Consider the following 20303-nt stretch of genomic DNA (forward strand, 5'->3'; position numbering starts at 1 on the left):
GGTCAGACTCGGTTGAGGACCCTGTTGACAACAGTGATGGGGAATCCCTTGATTGAGGAATAAAGTGGACATTTGAAAGGCTTCCTTGTTGAATTTAGTATCATCAGAAGCAATGTGGTGGAGACGGAGGAACTGGGGGAATGGAATTGAGTCGATGCAGGAAACCAGGTGTGAGGATATACACTCCAGGAAGCTGTGGGAGTCGGTGGGTTAATACTGGATATCAGTGGCCTGGCTATCCTCCGAAATGGAAGCAAAAATGTTGAGGAAAGGAAGTAAGGAGCCAGAGATCGACAAGATGAAAGTGATGGAGAGTTTCAAATTCCAAGCGAAATCGGTGAACTTTTCCAATTCCGTACAAGAGAGAGATGCAGCAGCGATGATATCATCTATGTATCAGACAAAGATTTGTGGATGGGTGCTGGAGTAGAACTGGAACAGGGAATGGTCGACGTCCCCCAACAGGCATAACTGGGGCCCAAGTATGTGTCCATGCAATTCCTCTGTGTGGCAGGAACAGGCTGAAGCAGTGGGTCTGCCCGGGCAGTTCTGTTTGTGAAGTTTTGAGAGGAGATAGAAGCGAGCTCTGCTATCAGAGGATCATCAGCTCGAGCGCAGTTAGGGGCGTGGGGCGAGTGGGGCAGAAATCTCCAGATGAAATGTGGTCAGTTATCATAGTTGATAAAATTGCCTGATGTGAAATAGTAGGGTCATGGTCCAGGGGAGATTAGAGGAGGTACTTGAGAGTGGGCGTTCAACCTTTGCAATGCCGACGTCAGTCCACCAGACGACAGCAACACGACACTTGACGGCACAGGCTGAATAACACAGTCAGGGTTGACCTAAGCACCTGGAGTGTAGGCTGTTCGGACATTGATAGTATGGATTTGGTGAGGCAAGTGCAGAGAAATTACGACAACCAATGTCATGTTGAGATTTCTCAATGAACCGATTTAGTTCAGGTAAAGGCCAGAGGGAGGGTTCCAGGTGGAGGGAGAGTGTTGCAGCTGAGAAACGGCGTATATGGGACAGGGAGAGGATTCTTGCTGAAAGAAATGGGCACTGAGGCGAAGGCAGCGGAAGAACTCAACTAAATGTCATGCCTCAAATTCATTAAAGTGGGGGCACAGAGAGGTAATGTTCAGATATTTGCTGAGAACAGAACATTCAGCATCAGAGAGTGGAAGTTAAGGAGGGATGGTGAATAAACGACAGGAGGTGGAGTTGGGGGAGGGCATGGAGTCAGTGGGCAGGTATAGGAAGGGAGGAAGGTTCCGGCGTGTGCCCAGTACATCTGTTTAGCACGACGAATGAGCCGGTGAATAAATTAGAATTGTGGAGTGGTGCAGCCTTGAGACAATATAATGCAATTCTGCTGGACGGAGAAAACGTTGATCTCAGTGGTACTGATATCGCAAGATCAGACCTCAGAAAGTAACTGATTGAATATAATTGGGAAGGTAATCTTATCGTAACATCCTGATTTCAATGGAGTGACACTCAAGCAGCAAGGTCTTATTTTTTTCGGAGACTTTAGACCAGACTGTAAAAATATGATATGCCTTGATGTTATTAAGAAGAAAAAATTATCCAGGGTTTTGGAAGGCACTAGTAAGGGCAGAGTTTATTTGTCATTCCCAATAGCTCTGGGGAAAGTGTCATTGTTCAGTGCAGAATTACCAGTGCAGAATTTCCTGCTATTCCCAGTGACCACAGTTCATTCAGGATCTCTGATGTCACATGAGTCAAATACTACTTTAATGCAACGCAAGTTACTCTGATCTCACTTCAACTGACATTGGAAGATCAGTTAAATTAATAAAGAATAAAAGGCCAGTACACAGCCTGTTTGAACAATGTGCTCACTCTACTCACAATGTTTAAGGTAAGACTGATGCATGGATTTCAGACTGTAAGGAGAGGTTTGTCCTATTTGTGATGAGGCTGTTTGGTTAAGCGCTGTGACGGAGAAACAGAAAGACACTCCGCTCTGTACCATGGGGAACAAAACCACCCTGTTCACGGTGCATCAGACAGTGACAGAAACAATTATTGTCTGTTCCTATTGGACATTGATCATCTCAATCTCATCATTCACTGATGATCAATAGCAGCACAGAAGCCAGAGGCTCCCATCATCCCAGTTGGAAAGCAAAATGGGGAAGGAATGGCCAGAGAAAGTGGGAGTAACTCGGGAATTGGTGTAACTTACAGGGGAGTGGCAGAAGAAGAGTGTGAAGGGAGATCATCACTGGAAGAATAAGTAGCCACAGGAGGTGTAGTGCAAGGGAAGTAGGAGTGTAAGAAAAGAGTAGGACGGAGGAGGAAGAAAGGCAGATGAAGTTTTAGTGACAGGGAAAAGCTTGCTTTTGAGGAAGTGAGATTGGATGAGAAAACATCACTGTACAAAAAAATCGGGATCTGGATTCCATTCAAAATTAAGAAAGGATTTCTTGTACTTTCTCTTCTATCACTTGATTCTTGTTCAGGTTGTACATGTACTATATATTTCTAAATCTCCATTAAGTGCAGACGACATGTTTCTTTCTCCCCTACGTGGTGTTTCAATATTTTTGATTTTTTTACAGTATGTATTTGCTTCCAATTCAAGGTGGATATGAGAACATGATTTGATCTTCTGCAGTTTGCCCATAATATAGAATTTATTTGAATATTTATCCTCATCACACTCGCTGATTAAAACAAACAATGAATGAGTGCATGTCCATCCTGCAAATGAAAAATTTCTTCAGCTCTGGCTATTGGACGGAATGTTACAAAGAACAGTGCCACGCAAAATGCTAATGTTCCACCGCAAGATGCCAAACCCTAGTTTATCCTAAATTATTTACAATGTTTATATACAAAACATGGAGAGGGGCAGAGTGCAAAAGGTGAATTAAGCTCTGTGTCGAAAATGTTATTTGTGGATCCCTCATAAAATGTGTTAACTACATCACTCATAAATTCACCAAAATAGGAAAAGTAAGAGACTGTAATTGTCCAATCATCCTTTGACTAACATCTGGAGAACAGGAAGGAAATCACTGGTTGTTTGTGATATTCAGAAATGACGATTGTGAGAATGTGGAGGTGGGGAGCAGTGAAATGATGATCAATGTTGTGGATGACACAAAGATGGGCGGGGTGGATCACAGTCAGGAGGGAAGTGTTAAAAGAGCAAATAGAGTATGGAGGGGATGAACAGACAGCAGCTGTTTTCCTGAGTCAAAGGATCAAAAACAAAGGGACACATTTTTAAAGTGAATGTCAGGGGATTGAGAGAGGATTTGTGGAATGTGTTTAGAACTGAGAGGATGGTATGAATCTGGAATGCGTTTTCTGTGAGGGTGGTTGAGGCAGGTAACCTCACAAACGTTTAAAATATCATTGGATATGCACTTGCTGGCACAGACGTGATAGGCATGTTTTTCATTGCATGATTCTTTGCAGTGGCAGCCATGAACCCTCTCATATATTCTGAAACAATTAACAATGGCAGTTGCTGCTTTGACTGTACTCAGTAAGTGGCTATATTGCAAACCAGCATCATCTCATGCAACGTCAGCACTCGCTCAACCAAAGGCAGCCCAGCCATCTCCGGGACCATCCAGTGTAATTCGTATGCTCAGTGCACGCATTTCCCAACAACAACACTGACACTATTCTAGATGTATGCAACCATTATTAAAGCTACAGCCATAATATGAAGACAGCTTTTCCTCCATTATAATGCAGACCTCTAGCAATCAGGGTTTTATTTATCTGAAGCATAATAAATTCTTTCCCAGGTAGTCATTTTTACAAGCAGCAAGTTTTCACGTGTTTTGCTGCCAGTTCTTTATCATGGAATTCCCCAGCCCAACCTCTTTCCCCTTTAACATTTTCTTGTGCACTGTCTCCCTGATCCCACACACCTCAATCCCTCACATCCCCCACACACTCCATCCTTACTTGTTAATCTCTGAAAAACCTGCGCCTCATCTCTATAATTTATTCGTACTCGCAACTCACTGTTTTGATTCCTTGTCTCGGCATGGACATTAGAGTGGCCGTGCCTGATGTCCTATTTACCTTTACCTTCTGCTCAGTTCCTTATCTTCTGCTTTGGTTCTCACACTCCTGGTTTATTCAAATCCATCTGACTTCTCCTAGAAAACATCCCCACAAGGATGTTGGTGCTTGTACAGTTAAGATACAACCTGTCGTTTTTGTACAGGTCCCCCACCTGCCCTGGAAGAGATCCCAATGATACAACAATCTGGAACTCTCACCCCTGAACTAGATTTTTAACAACATGTTTAGCTCTACTGTCTTCTTCATCCTTCTCTCTTTTCCACATGGCACGGGGAGTAATCCAGAGATTACAGAGGATTATTCTTTCTCTCTCTCGCTCGCTGTCTCTCTCTCTCTCTCACACATACACACACACATTCAAACACACACAGAAAGACGCTATATTACTTTGCAGAAGAATACAAATAACCTTAAAATAATCGGAATGACAAGTGGAATGAAGTATTTAGTTAAAGGGAGGATGAGAGAAATTGTGCTTCTTCTGGATGTCAGTTTGCTCGCTGAGTTGGAGAGTTCATTTTCTGATGGTTCATCACTGTACTAGGGAAGATTATCAGTGAACCTCTGGTGAAGTGCTGGTGTTATTTCATGGTTGCTATTTATGTGTTTAGGTTTCTTTGAGTCAGTGATGTAGTTTCCAGTCTTGGGGATTTTGTGTCCGGTTCTTTTTGTGAGAGAGTGTTCGACGGAATCAAAATCGATATGTTTGTTGATAGAGTTCAGGTTGGAATGCTATTTTTCCAGGAATTCTCGTGCGTGTCTCTTTTTGGCTTGTCCTAGATGGATATGCAGACCCAGTCTAAATCGTGTACTTCCTCATCTGTATGTAAGGATACTAGTGATAGTGGGTCATGTCTTTTTTTTTTCTGGCCAGTTGTTGTTCATGTATCCAGATGGCTAGTTTTCTGACTAAAACTAGAGTAAAACAAGAATACTCTGTTTCCTTTAGTTGGCATTACAGCATCAAGGAGTTCTAATTTCAAGCTTGTCAGCAAAAGAGCCATGAATGAGATAAGGAAAATCTTCTTTATTGAGAGAGTTGTTAGGACATGGAATGGAACTGCCTGGGAGAGTTGTGGATGAACATTAAAAAATAGAACTGGATAAGTATTTGGAAATATGAATTTAACAGGCTGCAGAGATAGTGCTGGCAAATGGGAGGGGCTTGGGAGACATCACTGGAGCTGATGCACACACAGTGGCCCATGGCCTCCTCCTGTACTTTAAGGTTTTGCACTCTATCATGTGTCTGATGCGAACAAAATTCAGGATCCGATTATTTCCCATTCTAAATGCTCACGAATATCTGATTATGTAGTGCAGCGTAAGCATTAAAATGCAAGTATTGTAAGGTCAGCTTCATTATATAATCTAATTATTGCTCAGAATATGAATATTTGAAATTTTGAATTCCAATTATGAAAACAAATCTGTCATTGCTTTGGCAGAAATCTCTTTGAAAAGGTCTGACTTTTCACTTAACGATAATATGTTCATCGTTTTTGTTATCTGTCTGCATTTCAAATTAAATAACATTCTTTCTAAAAGTTAAAGGTTTTCAAATTATTGTTCACTAAAATTTGATAACACAAATCATTTATTTAGTTTAATATTCACAGTGCATATTGAACTATAGCCATTTCTAATCCGCTGACAAATAGCTGAAGCTTGTACATTTCAGTGAGAAATTAAACTGATTGAATATGTATAAATGTATAAGAACGATAATTCTATTTGATTATTCAATCGTTTGCTCACCCTGAACATGTAATCAATCAGAAGCCAACCGCTTTTAAAATGTTGGAGTGACAATGTAATGTTTTGAATCCTGACATTGTGTGTGTAATTTTGATCGCCAAAAGAGTTACATCCATGTTGTTTGTTCGATACAAAATAAAATGTACATTCTTTATTCCTGTGTTAGAAAATCTTGACAGGAGTTTATATTTTTGTTCCATAAATATAGAATCAACCTAATTCTTTTCAGAGATTATAGTTCAGTCGAATAATCATAGTTGATGTCTTATTGTTGCGCAATTCACGAAACATAGCAAACATCTGATTAATATAGGGGTCACCCAACAGATTGTATCTGAAGAAAACAGCAGCAAATGACAAGTCAAGAATTCCGTTAATAACTGAACTTGGCGGAGCCTGTCTGGTGTAGGTCACGTCACATATTGCACTGGCATTCAGGTGAATGGAACAATGAACAACATAACTGGAAGTTTTGGGCTAACGCCCCTCCCCAGCGTCCTGATCTTACACATATCACTCCCTCACACGTTCAACAATTGATAAGCATCCACGATCTGGGTGAAACATAAAACACAGAACAGTACTGCATTGTGCAAACCCTTCAAGCCTTGACGTCCTGCCGAACTTTTATCCTACTCGAAGTTCAGACTAACTGACATACCCTTCATTGTACTATCATTCATGTGTCTATCCAATAGTCACTTAAATATCCGTAATGCAGGTGACTCTACTAACGCTGCTGGCAGTGCATTCTAAACACCCACCACTCTCTATTTAAAGAATCTACCTCTGACATCTCCTCAAACCTTCTTCTAATCATACTAAACTTATGCCCGCTCGAGATAGCCATTTCCACCCTGCAATAAAATCTCTGGCTACGAATTCTGCCTGTATCTTTCATCATCTTATACACGTCTATGAAGTCAACTCCCATTCTTTATTGCTCCAAGGAGAAAAGCCCTAGCTCTCTCAACGCTTCTTTGTAAGACATGCCATCCAGTCTAGGAAGCATCCTGGTAAATCTCCCCGGCACCCTCTCCGAAGCCTCAACATCTTTGCAGTAATGAAGTGACAAGAACTGAACACAATATTCTAAGTGTAGTCCCACCAGAGATTTTTGGCGCTGCAGCATAACCTTGTGGCTCTTAAACTCAATCCCTTGTTAATGAAAACACCATTCAACTTAACAACCTTATCAGCATGGGTGACAATATTGAGCGTCCTATGATATGAACCACACGATCCCTATGGTCCTCCAGTCTGCCAATAATCCTGCCTTTAAACCTGTATGCTGCATTCAAATTCGACCTTAAAAAATGAATTGCTTTACAATTATCCAAGTTGAACTCCATCTTCCATTTACCAGCCAATGCTGTCAATGTCCAATTACAACCTAAGACAGCCCTTCACGCTATCCATAACTCTAACATCTTTATTACATTGTAAAACTTACCAAAGCACCCTTTCACTTTATCATCCAAGTCATTTGTAAAAATCACAAAGAACAGCAGTCCCAGAACCGATTCCTGAAGAACGCCACTGGCCACCAAGCTCCAGGATGAATCCTTTCCATGTTCTACCAGCATCAGTCTTCTACAGGTCAGACAATTTTGTATCCTCACACACAGATTTCCTTGTTTCCTTGTACCCCATGCCTACTTACTTTCTGAATGAGCCGATCTTCTGGTAACTTATCAACCACCTTGCTAAAATCCATGTACATCACATCCACTGCTCTACCTTCATCAACGTGTTTGATCCCATCCTGAAAGAATTCAATAAGTTATGTGAGGCATGATTGCTCCTCAAAACGCCATGCTGACTATCTCTAATCAAATATCACTTTCCAAGTAATCATAAATTCTGTTTCTCAGAATCCTCTCCAATACTTTTCCCAATACAGAAGATACATAAGACTGACTGGACAGTATTTCGCAGAATTATCCCTATTGCCTTTCCTGAACAAGGGAATAACTTTTGCCAATCTCCAATCATCAGGCAACTTCAGTAGACAGTGGGGACACAAGGCTCATGTACAAAGGCGCAGCAATCTCTTCCCTCACTTCCTCTGGTAACCTCGGGTGCTTCCTGTCTTGTCCAGGGGACTTATCTATCCTTATGTTTATACTTCAATCAGTCTGTACTCACCTTACTTTGTCTACTCCCTGTCCAAGCAACTGATTGACTGCTTTCCATTTCCGGGCGATATACAGCGCTGTGCTCCTGAGCAAGTACCGTTCCAAATATCCCATGAATCATGGAATGGAAATAAAGTGAACACACCAATGTCTTCCTGATGAAGGGACTGTGCTCAAAGTTTTCACTCTCCTGCTCCTCGGATGCTGCCTGACTTGCTGCGCTTTACCAGCACCATACTTTTCGACTTTCTCCAGCATCTGCAGTCCTCACTTTTTCCGTTACTGAGGGCTGACCCCTCTGCACACTGAGCAAAGTAAGGTATTTGGAGCTGACTGTTCAGTTCTGGAAAGTTGCATTCGATTAACACATTAATTAAAAAAGAAATTACAATTCAACAATTATTCATTCAGTCCCAGAGTTACAGTTTTAGTTCATGGAAAGGCAGTTTGATAACAAATAGTAAATGACTGAAGAACTGCGAGGTACAGAGTATTCCATGTGCTATATTCCAGGCTGGATGTCCTTTACCTTAATGTTGGGAATATTATCGGACCGACAGGTGTGATAAGGAAATGAGATGACATTTTTGCAGTGTGACATTTTTGCCATCACAGAAATGTGTTTGGGGGTGGTCAGGGCTGACAACTCAATATTCTGTGGTACAAGAACTATGGGCAGCACAGGAGAACGGTGAAAGATAAGGTGGCGTTGCCTTATTAATTATGGAGTCAATTACTGCAATTAGCTAGCATCATATCTTGGAAGGGTATTCAAATGACGCTTTGTGGATTGAGGTTAGGATCAAAACGATGACAGATGCACTGCTGGGGATATATTATCGACTCTCAGATAAAAGAAAATACAGCAGCACATATATAACCAATTCACTGAGGTGTGTAAAAACAATAACAGGATTATTATATTTAGACATTTCAATTCCAAATGTTCATTAGGGCAGTGTTTTTTTTTAAAGAGGGGAAGATGACTTGACATTTATTCCAGCGAGACTCTTATATCAACATGGAATAGATACAACAATGGGCGGGGCAGTGCTGGGCCTCACTGTGGGGAGCGAAGCCAGTCAGGTGCCAGTCAGGATTGGGAGAGCATTGCTGGACAAGTGACCGTGACTCAAGCAATTTTAGCTTGTTAAGGAAAAGACCAGAAGAAAAAGGTTTGAAAAATAAATATAATTTGCATGACGGATGTTACGAAGAGAAAGACAGGATCTGGCCACAGTACAGTTACTTCTGGGTGAAACTGTAACAGAACAGCGTATAGGTGGGGGGTGGTGGGGATCACATGCTCACAATGGAATTGATGAGAGTGTCACCACAACATGTTACACCAAAGATGAAATGTAGGAAAACCAGCCCAGAGAGCCTGGGATATCTACACATAATCCGAATGGAATTAACAATGAAAGAGAAGCTTAAAACAGGCATAAAGTGAGCATGTCAATGGAGGTCCCAGAAGAGGAGAGAACGTGAAGGTAAGAACTCAAGAAAGTAAGTAAAAGAGCAAAAAGAAGGTGGGGGTGCAGCGGTGATAAAAATATTAGTGGGCAGTATTTTCAAGAATCCAAAGACATTTTATCGACTTATTAAGGGTAAGAGGGTAACAAGAGAAAGAATAGGGAGTATTAGGATCCGAGGAGGCAGCATGTGCACAGAGCCAGAGAATATGTCAAAGACCTATTACATATTGGTCTTCACTTTGGAGGAGCAGTTACTGTATTCAATGTCTGTTCCTGACAGTGTGACCTTGAGCAAATTGACACAGAACAGAGAACATAGAACATAGACCAATACAGCACAGAACAGGCCCTTCGGCCCACGATGTTGTGCCGAACTTCTAACCTAGATTAAGCACCCATCCATGTACCTATCCAAATGCCGCTTAAAGGTCGCCAATGATTCTGACTCTACCACTCCCACGGGCAGCGCATTCCATGCCCCCACCACTCTCTGGGTAAAGAACCCACCCCTGACATCTCCCCTATACGTTCCACCCTTCACATTAAATTTATGTCCCCTTGTAACACTCTGTCGTACCCGGGGAAAAAGTTTCTGACTGTCTACTCTATCTATTCCTCTGATCATCTTATAAACCTCTATCAAGTCAAACCTCATCCTTCGCCGTTCCAACGAGAAAAGGCCGAGAACTCTCAACCTATCCTCGTACGACCTACTCTCCATTCCAGGCAACATCCTGGTAAATCTTCTCTGCACCCTCTCCAAAGCTTCCACATCTTTCCTAAAGTGAGGCGACCAGAACTGCACACAGTACTCCAACTGTGGCCTAACCAAAGTCCTGTACAGCTGCAACATCACTTCACGACTCTTGAATTCAATCTCTCTGCTAATGAACGATAATACTCCATAGGCCTTCTTACAAACTCTATCCACCTGAGTGGCAACCTTCAAAGATCTATGTACATAGACCCCAAGATCCCTCTGTTCCTCCACCTGACTAAGAAACCTACCATTAACCCTGTATTCCGCATTCTTATTTGTTCTTCCAAAATGGACAACCTCACACTTGGCAGGGTTGAACTCCATCTGCCACTCCTCAGCCCAGCTATGCATCATATATAAGTCCCTCTGCAGCCGACAACAGCCCTGCTCACTGTCCACAACTCCACCTATCTTCGTATCATCTGCACATTTACTGACCCACCCTTCGACTCCCTCATCTAAGTCATTAATAAATATTACAAACAGCAGAGGACCCAGAACTGAACCCTGCGGAACTCCACTTGTGACTGGTCTCCAGGCTGAATATTTACCATCTACCACCACTCTCTGCCTTCGAACAGTTAGCCAGTTTTCTATCCAATTGGCCAAATTTCCCTCTATCCCATGCCTCCTGACTTTCCGCATAAGCCTACCATGGGGAACCTTATCAAATGCCTTACTAAAATCCATGTACACTACATCCACTGCTCTACCCTCATCCACATGCTTGGTCACCTCCTCAAAGAATTCAATAAGACTTGTAAGGCAAGACCTACCCTTCACAAATCCGTGCTGACTGTCCCTAATCAAGCAGTGTCTTTCCAGATACTCGTAAATCCTATTCCTCAGTACCGTTTCCATTACTTTGCCTACCACAGAAGTAAGACTAACTGGCCTGTAATTCCCGGGGTTATCCCTATTCCGTTTTTTGAACAGGGGCACAACATTCGCTACTCTCCAGTCCCCTGGTACCACCCCCGTTGCCAGTGAAGACCAGGAAGATCATTGCCAACGGTACTGCAATTTCCTCTCTTGCTTCCCACATAATCCTAGGATATATCCCGTCAGGCCCGGGGGACTTGTCTGTCCGCAAGTTGTTCAAAATGTCCAACACATCTTCCTTCCTAACAGGTATCTCTTCTAGCTTATCAGTCCGTTTCACACTCTCCTCTTCAACAATACGGTCCCTCTCGTTCGTAAATACTGAAGAGAAGTACTTGTTCAAGACCTCTCCTATCTCTTCCGACTCAATACACAGTCTCCCACTACTGTCCTTGATCGGACCTACCCTCGTTCTCGTCATTCTCAGGTTTCTTACATACGCATAGAATGCCTTGGGGTTATCCTTGATCCTATCCGCCAAGGATTTTTCATGCCTCAAGCTGAGGAAGAATTGAAAGTTGGTGTATGATAAAATGTGGGCAAATCCCTTGATCCGGATGAACCGTATCTTAGACTGATGTGGAAGATGAGGGAGGAGACAACAGGTTCTTAAGCTTTGTGTTGCTTTTTTTTTGTTTTGCCTCTGGCCACAAAGGTGGTATGATCGAACATGATAACATCTATTGTAGGTTCAACTTCCACACAGAAAGCTAGAAAAAAAAGCCATGGGATTAATGACCACAAAGTCTCACCTTAGTGGGAGGGAAACAATTGTATAAAATTGTGATGGCTGTTGAGGAATGATCATTAAATATCTTCAAGGCTGAAATGGACAGAGTTTTAAACAAGGGTTACAGGGAAAATGCTGGAAAATGGTTATCAGAATAAATGTACCCTAATTGAATGGAAAAACAGAGTCAGCGAGCGGATGGGCATTATATCACTCGTATGTCTAATGGTAAACCTTTTCGAATAGCCTGTATTCACTGGAACATCAGCATCTCTCCCTCCAGAATGAGGCACAGTTTGGAAAACAATCAATAGATTCAAGGAATTCACAAATGCAGTACTAATAGACAGAAAATATCAGAGGACTGCGACAACGTGGGTTGGATGTCAGGGTGAATATTTGCATCAGCGCAGTCACCACTATTAGGAGGAAAACCTCAGCAAGACACTCTCCAAGTCCAAGTATGGGTCTGGTATCAAGGGGTGCTTAAGGCCCAAACAATGCATCGCTGCAGTGTTTCCCTCCTGCCCTAACCAAAACTAAACGTGGAGTGGTCTATTGACGTGCTGTTAGTGTCAGAATAAGTTGTAATGCTTTGGTTCCAAAGGCTTTGGTGAGAAGAGGCTCAGCAAAAGGTACAGGTAAGCTCACGTAAAGTATTTTTAATGCTAGTTTGACAACAGTTGAGATGGTAGTTACGGCAGTTGCACGTTCCACCTGCGGGATGTGGGAGCTGAGGGAGATTTCCACTGTCCCTGATGACTACACATGTGGGCAGTGCAACCAACTGCAGTTCCTCGGAGATGGTGTTCAGGATCTGGAGTTGGCTGTTTTTTGGATCATTCAGATACAGAGCACTTCAGAGGTAAGAGCTTTAGTGAGGTGGTCACACCCAAGTCCCTCCCTTAGCCGTGTTTTTTAAAGACTGTCATATCCCAGACCCAAGTAAAGATCCACGTCCTGAGTTCATCAGCCTTACCTGTCAGCCGTGTTGCATTTAAATAAACGCAATTTAATGCAACAGGCGTTCCTTGCTTCCTGTCGTGTTCCAGGCAGAGAGTATCAAGGCGAACACCAGGAAAGGCGAAGGGAGTAGGCAGAGAGTGCAGGAATCCCCTATGGCCATCCCTCTCGAAAATAAGTATACCGTTTTGGATACTGATTTTGTGGTGTTGGGAAATGAGTGTCAGGAAATGACCGTTCAGGGGAAAGCAGCAGTAGCCAGCTTAGTTGCATTACGACTGGTTCTGGGGAGCAATGGGAAAGGATAAAGGTAAACAGTGTTTTAGAAATAAGAGATTCTGTGGCCTTAAACGGCAAACCAGGATGGTGTGTTGCCTCTCAGTTGTCAGTGTCCAGGATGTCTCTGAGTGTCTGCTGGAGCTGGGGTGGGGTGGGGGTGGGGGGAGGTGTGAGCTGTTAGAAGTCATTGTGCAAGTTGGCACAAATGACACAGGTAGACATAGGAATGTGATCCTTCAGAGTGATTACTGAAAGCTCGAAGAAAAGTTAAAAAACAGGACCTTGACAGTGCCCTGAGCCAGTGTAGGTAAGAACAGGAAGATATGGCGGATAAGTATGTGACAAAAGAATTAGTGCAGGGGGACGGATTCATATTTTTAGATCATTGGGAGCTTTTCTGTGACAGAGTTGACCTGTTCAAGAGGGACTGGTTGCACATGCACTGGACAGGGGACCAATATCTTCGCAGACAGTTTTGCTCGTGCTACAAGGGAGTGTTTAAACGAGATTGGCCGGAGGTGGTATCCTCAAGAGCAGGGAGGCAAGTGTGAGGCTGGAAGGAAATACAGTATTCAGAAATAGTACGTTGAAGAGACAGATCAAGCTGGAACACGATAGGGAGCAAGGCATGCCTGTTGATTAAATTGTATTTATTTCAATGTGAAAGGGCTGACAGGTAAGGCCAATGAATTCAGGGTGTGGATAGATATTCGGCACTGGATAGTCTAGCTATTACAGAAACATGGCTGAGGGATGGGTAGCACTGACAGCTTAATGTACCAGGATAAATGCATTAGGAGGGACAGAGATGGTGGAAAGAGGGAGGGGAGTAGCATTCCTAATAGAGGGGTGTAGAAAGCACTGATCAGAGATAAAATAGCTGATGAATCATCCAGTGAGGCTTTGTGGGTGGAACTAAGAAATAAGAAGCGGATGGTGACTTTATTGGGGTTGTAATATAGGCCCCCAAAAAGTCAACAGGAATTACAGGAACAAAAATATCTAGAGTGTTTGGGGAGACTTGCAGGGAACATTCGGGTTGTCATAATAGGGGTTTTAATTTTTATAACACAGACTGGAGTTGCCAGAGCATTAAGGAATTTGATGGAATGGAATCAATTAAGTGCGTCAGGAAAGCTTCCTCCAGCAGTATATAGAGGGTCCTAATCGGGAAATAAAGCAGGATAGGTGAGTGAGGTGACAGTAGATGTGCACCTTGGGACCAGTGACCATAGTTCTATTAATTTTAAAATAGTTATGGAGGGGGAAGAAATATTTCCACACATTCAAGTTCTAAATTGGGGCAACGTTAACTTTGATGGACTCAGACAGGAGGTTGCAGAGGTTGATCGGTGTAGTCTGTTTGCAAGCAAAAGGACCTCCAGCAAGTGGGAGCTTAAGCTCTATATGTTCCTGTGAGGATGAAAGGAACGTTGACAGGAATGAGGAACACTGGATAACAAGAAATGTTTAGGCTTTGACCAAACAAAATGTGGAGGCGTGGCTCAGGTAAGGGCAGCTTGGATCACGGCAATCCCTAGAGGTGTACAGGGGATATAGGAGTTTACTGAAGAAGGAAATCAGGAGGGAGAAAAGGGGGTATGAGATAACCTTGACCGAGAAGATCAGGGTGAATCCAAAGAGGCACTTTAAGTATATTAAAGGAAAATCATTAACTAAAGAGAGAATAAGACCCCTCAAAGACCAAAGTGGACATGCATGTGTAGTATCATAAGAGATAGGCGATGTCCTCAACAAATATTTGTCCTGTATATTTACAGTGGAGAAACACATGAATATATGGGAATTTGGGGAAATTAGTGGTGATAGAAAAGGGACAGTCTGTATCACAGTAGAGGAGATAATTGATGTACTAGAATCTTTGAAGTTGGAGAAATCTCATGGTCCTTACCAGATGTATCCAAGAACAGTGAAAGGGGCTAGAGAAGAATTTTCGGGGGCCGTGGCTGATAATTTTGATCATCAGTTACCACAGGTGAGATCCCAGAAGACTGAAGGATAGCAAATGTGCAATTAATCAAGAAGGACTGAAAAACTAAAGCCTGGGAAATACAGACCAGTCAGCTTTACATCTGTGGTAGGTAATTTACTTGAGAAGATTCTGAAGGATAAGGTGTGCATGCATTCGGAAAGCAGGGTTTGATTAGGAATAGTAAGCATGGCTTTTTGAGTGGAAGTTCATGCCTGAAGAATTTGTTAAATTTCATTGATGACGTGACCAGGAAGTTTGCCTAGGGCGGGCCAGTAGACATCCAAACGTGTGGTGCTGGACAAGAATAGAAGGTCAGGCAGCATTGGAGGGGAAGGAAAATCGACGTTTTGGGCATATGCCTATCATCAGGGATGTCCAAGGTTTCGATACTCTTGCTTCTTGAATGCTGCCTGACCAGCTAGGCATTTCCGGTGCCACACTTTGAAACTCTGATCTCCAGCATCTGCAGTGCTCACTTTCTCCAAGGGTGGGAGATCTGGTCTATATGGACTTCAGTTACACCAGAACAGGATAAGGCTTTTCAGCACCTGGAGTATGATATACAGTTACAGGAGGAGGCCAATCAGCCCTCAAGGCAATAGAACTAGAGCCATTCTAGATCATGCAGCAACACGATCAGGCTATTCAGCTCCTTGAAGTCAATAACACAGGAAATGGAAGAGGCAACAAAGTGACTAGACTATGGGGTACAATGGAATAACACCAGGCAATATTGCCTGTAAAGCCTTCCCTTCCCTTCAATAAGGTCAGGGCTGATCTATCCCGGCATTAATTTCTCTTCCCTGCCCAATTCTTTGCAGCCCTCAACTCCCTGATGTGTCAAGATCCATTAACACCATTCTGCTACCCCAAACATTTCAGAGATGTAGCGTCTGGGATAGAGAGGCCAGAATAGTCACTACCCTCTGAGAGAAGGAAACAGTCCCCACGGATTTACCTTGATCTTTGACATGAACAAAATATATGAGCACAGTATCAGAGTGACTGACCCTGACATCACGGCAGGGTGTGACTGAGGAAGGTGTCAAGGAAAATGAATAACATTGAACCTAATGGTAATCAGTTGTAAACTCCCAAGTGGTTGGGCCATTCAGGACACCATGTGGCTGGTGCAGATCAATCATCTCAGTCCCTAGATATCTATGTTGGCGATCTTCAGGGTAGCTTCCTCGGCACAAACATCTTCAGCTGGTTCATCAACGTCTTACCCTCCGTCCAAGTGAGTATGCTCAGAAAATATCGCATAAAGCATCAAAATCGGGTCAACATTCAAGCTCATGCTGTTAACGTCTAGGTAACATTAATGTAACAGTACTACTGGACCCTGAACATTTCCAAAGAACTAAAAAAGTGCAGCTCATTCTGTACCTCAAGCTGGTGTCACAGAAAGGTGAGAACGCCTTTCAGCCCATTGAAGCTATTGGATAAGAAGAGGCACAGCCCATTTACTATCTCTTACCTATTGCACAAGAAGAGTTTTTTTAAAAAACTACAAATGTTGGATTGCAGGAGGCTGGAAGAACACAACAGGCCAGGCAGCATCAGGAGAAGAAGTCCACTCCTTGGGCATAAGCTTTCTTTATGACTTGGGGTGGGGGTAACGATGTGTACAGATAAAGAGTCGAGGTGCAAGAGTAGGAGGAGGCGGTGTGGTGAGGTGGGGAACACAGGTAGAGGGTACCACCGGGTTGGTCAATGGGAGGAATGAATCTAGTTGAGAGCTGGAAGATGGGTTGGTCAGAGGAAAGGAAGAGGGAGAGGCTGGGAAGGGAGTTGAGGTACTGGAAGGGAGGTTACTAGAAATTGGAAAACTCAGTGTTGAGTCTCCCGTGCTGTAGGCTACACCGGTGGAATATGAAGTGTTGTTCCTCCAGTTTGTGCTTTGGTTCGTTGTGGCAATGGAAGAGGTCAAGGAATACCATGTCGGAAATTGAGTGGGAGGGGGAATTGAAATCGGAGGTGATTGGGAGGTCCGATCAGCCGTTACAGGCCCAGCTGAGATGCTCAGCAAAGCATTCCATTTAGTTTACATTTGGTCTCCCTGATATAGAGAAGACCACATCAGTAGCACCATATACAGTTAACTAGGTTGGATTCCATCACCTGACACATCTTCCACAAGGACCAATCACTTCGCTAATTTTGGGTCGTGCCACACTCCCCACCAAACCCGCCAATCCTCACTGGCAACTGACCCTGCAGATGAAAAAAAAATGCATCACCTGCTGGCACACCAACTCCCTCATCTCATTCAAGGCCCCAAACAGTCCTTCCACGTTAAACATAGGTCACATGCCTCTCCTTCAAACTAGTTTACTGCATCAGGTGCACCTGATGTGGTCTTCTCTACATCGGGGAGAGCAATGTAAACTAAGGGCTCATTTTGCAGAGCATCACGACCCTGCCCACAGCGGCCGACCTGAACTCCCAGGCACCACCCATTTCAATTCCCCTTCCCAATTCCTTTCCAGCATGACCTCCTTGGCCTCCTCTGTTGCCACAGTGAGTCAGACCGCAAATTGGACGAAAAACATCTTACCTTCTGCCTGGTTAGCCTACAACCTGGAGGATTCAACATTGGGTTCTCCAATTTGGAATAACTTTCCCAACCATGGCCCTACTCCCTTTCGAGCCCCACCTTCTCCCTTCCATTTCACCAAATGACCCCGCCTTCGAGCTCCCAACCGGATTCATCCCTCCCATTGACCAACCAGGTTGCACCCACCACTTATGTCCACCTATCTGCTACCTCACCATCCTGCTGCTCTCCCCACCCCATCCACTCCCTTCCCTCTTTATCTGCAGTTCCCCCTACCCCCACTCGCAGTCCTGAAGAACGGGTATACTTGAAGTGTTGACTTCTCCACCTCCTGATGCGGCCTGGCTTGCTGTTTCTTCCAGCCTCCTGTTTGTCTATTATTACACAGGAAGAGAAGGAATCTAGTCAGCACAACACGCAGGTAAGCAGCTACCACGGGTCACCTAATAATGGGCCTCTTCCCTGGAACGAGGAAGAGGACATTCAGCCACCCGAGACATTGACAAATGAACAGAAGAGGCCATTCAGCTCGTCTAAACTGTTACACTGAAATAGGAGGATGTAATTGATGCTGCAACACCACAAACTAATGAAGCAGAGACTGCACAGACAGATTGCTCCATGTTGTGCCTCCTGGCTCCTTTGCTAATGTTTCACGCGTGTTGCATTAACATGGTTTGCTGATGGTAAGAAAGCACAGCGGATGGTTTGTGGCACATCTCAAGGAGGCATCTTCCATCTTCGAGAAGACAGGGCTAGTCTTCTGTCTGGAGGTCAGAAGCTTTTGAGAATGACCAACCCTGTCAGAATGTGGCTGCTGACAAGTTTGTGAACAACATGATGCTCAGTGCAGGGTCTCACTCTAACCGTGCATTGAGACGAAGATAGTTTGTTCAGAGCCTGGAGCTGTCTTTCAACGAACATGGGGGCTCCACAGGGACATGTAAACTATCACAGAGTCATAGAGTTCAACAGGCCCTTTTGCCCAAACTGGTCCATTCAGACTAAAATGTCCATTCATGCTAGCTCCATTTTCCCGGACTTGGCCCATGTCCTTCTTAACATTCCCTATCATATATTTGTCCAAATGAGAAAACATATATTGCGGGAAACACGTAATATTTCACGGTATCAATGCTTAGTTTTGAAAATAATGAATATTGGTCCATAACGCTCAAGTTTTATTGCAATCACTTTTTATTCTTTTTTTACATTTCAGATTAAGTACTCATTTTCTTCACACTCTCCTCGTGGTACCTTCAATGCAGGGATTACTCTGGTGTATTGCCTTTATTCTGTCTCATTGTGGCAAGGAGATCATTCCTCATAAAGGAGAGAAAATCTGTTCACAGTTCCCAAGTACTGTCTTAATATCACTTTACAAATTCAGTAAGGTGTCTTCACACTTATTCTTCCATCATTTTGCAATGAAGGACACTATACATTTACTGGGCTGATTATCTACTGCTCCGTATTAATTCGTGACTATTGACCAAGGACATCCACCTCCTTTTCACCAAGAACACTTGCCATCATCTCGCCTTCTCATAAATACAAACGGAGAAGGATGGTATGTTTTGCCAAATCATTTTGTTGCCTTGAAACACGCTATGCTTTCAGCACAGCCACGCCAACAACAACACGACTATTGCCATTGGAGATGGTTGCAGATGCTGCGGAGGTGATGGCCTAGGTGTATTTTCTCTGGAATAATAACCCAGAGACTCAGGTGATAACCAAGACCCTGGTTTCGAATCCCACCACGGCAAATGTTGGAATTTGCGTTCAATAATATATCATGAATTGGGAATCTAATGAAACCATTGTGTTTGTCCTACCTGGCACACTGATGCACTTCAGAGAAGGAAATCTACTGTCTTCACCCGGGGTACTTACATGTGACTCTAGACCCACAGCACTGTGGTTAACACACAGTTGTCGTTTGAAATGGCCAAGGCAGCCGCTCAGTTATATCACTCACTAAAATTTTGAAATAAATGAAACCGGGCGGACCACAGCACTGACTGCTTACAGCCCACAGGCTGCAGTCGGTCAAGAAGGCAGCTCAGCTACACCTTCTCAAGGACAATCAGGAAAGAAATTAAATACTGGCCCAACATCCCATTACTGAATAAAAGAAGATTATGACACTCAAGGAAGAGAGACAAAGGGACATAACTCACTTCAAACTGGAACGTTGATGTACGCCTCACATGGGCATGCATTTCAGTAATATGGGAACAGGAGAAAAATAAATAAGATTAGTCTGGATTTTTATTTCCTCTCCAGCTGATCATCAACAATCCCTCTGTTAGTTTCTTTCTCTCTACCTCTCTCTTTCTCTATCTATTCAACTCACTCCTTCTCCCTTTCACAACAGCCATCCCTGTCATCAACATCCAACGCACTATTTCCCAGCTGCATTCAGTTCTGATCTATGGTGACTGGACGCAAAATGTCACTTGTATTTTTCTCTCGACATGAGGCTGCTAAATCTGTTCACTTTCTCTGGCACTTACTCGTTCCTTTTGTTTCTAATCTCTAGCAGCATTCTTTTTTTTTGCCTCTACCTTTCATGGAATGCCTGCATCATTGACAGGGCAGCATTTATGGACCTCACCAAATGCCTTTTACTGTGAGGCCATTCCTTAAGGTACTGTGTCTGACGTCAGTCTTAATGCAGCT

The sequence above is a fragment of the Chiloscyllium punctatum genome, chromosome 4 (assembly GCF_047496795.1).
Source record: "Chiloscyllium punctatum isolate Juve2018m chromosome 4, sChiPun1.3, whole genome shotgun sequence".
Classification (NCBI taxonomy): domain Eukaryota; kingdom Metazoa; phylum Chordata; class Chondrichthyes; order Orectolobiformes; family Hemiscylliidae; genus Chiloscyllium; species Chiloscyllium punctatum.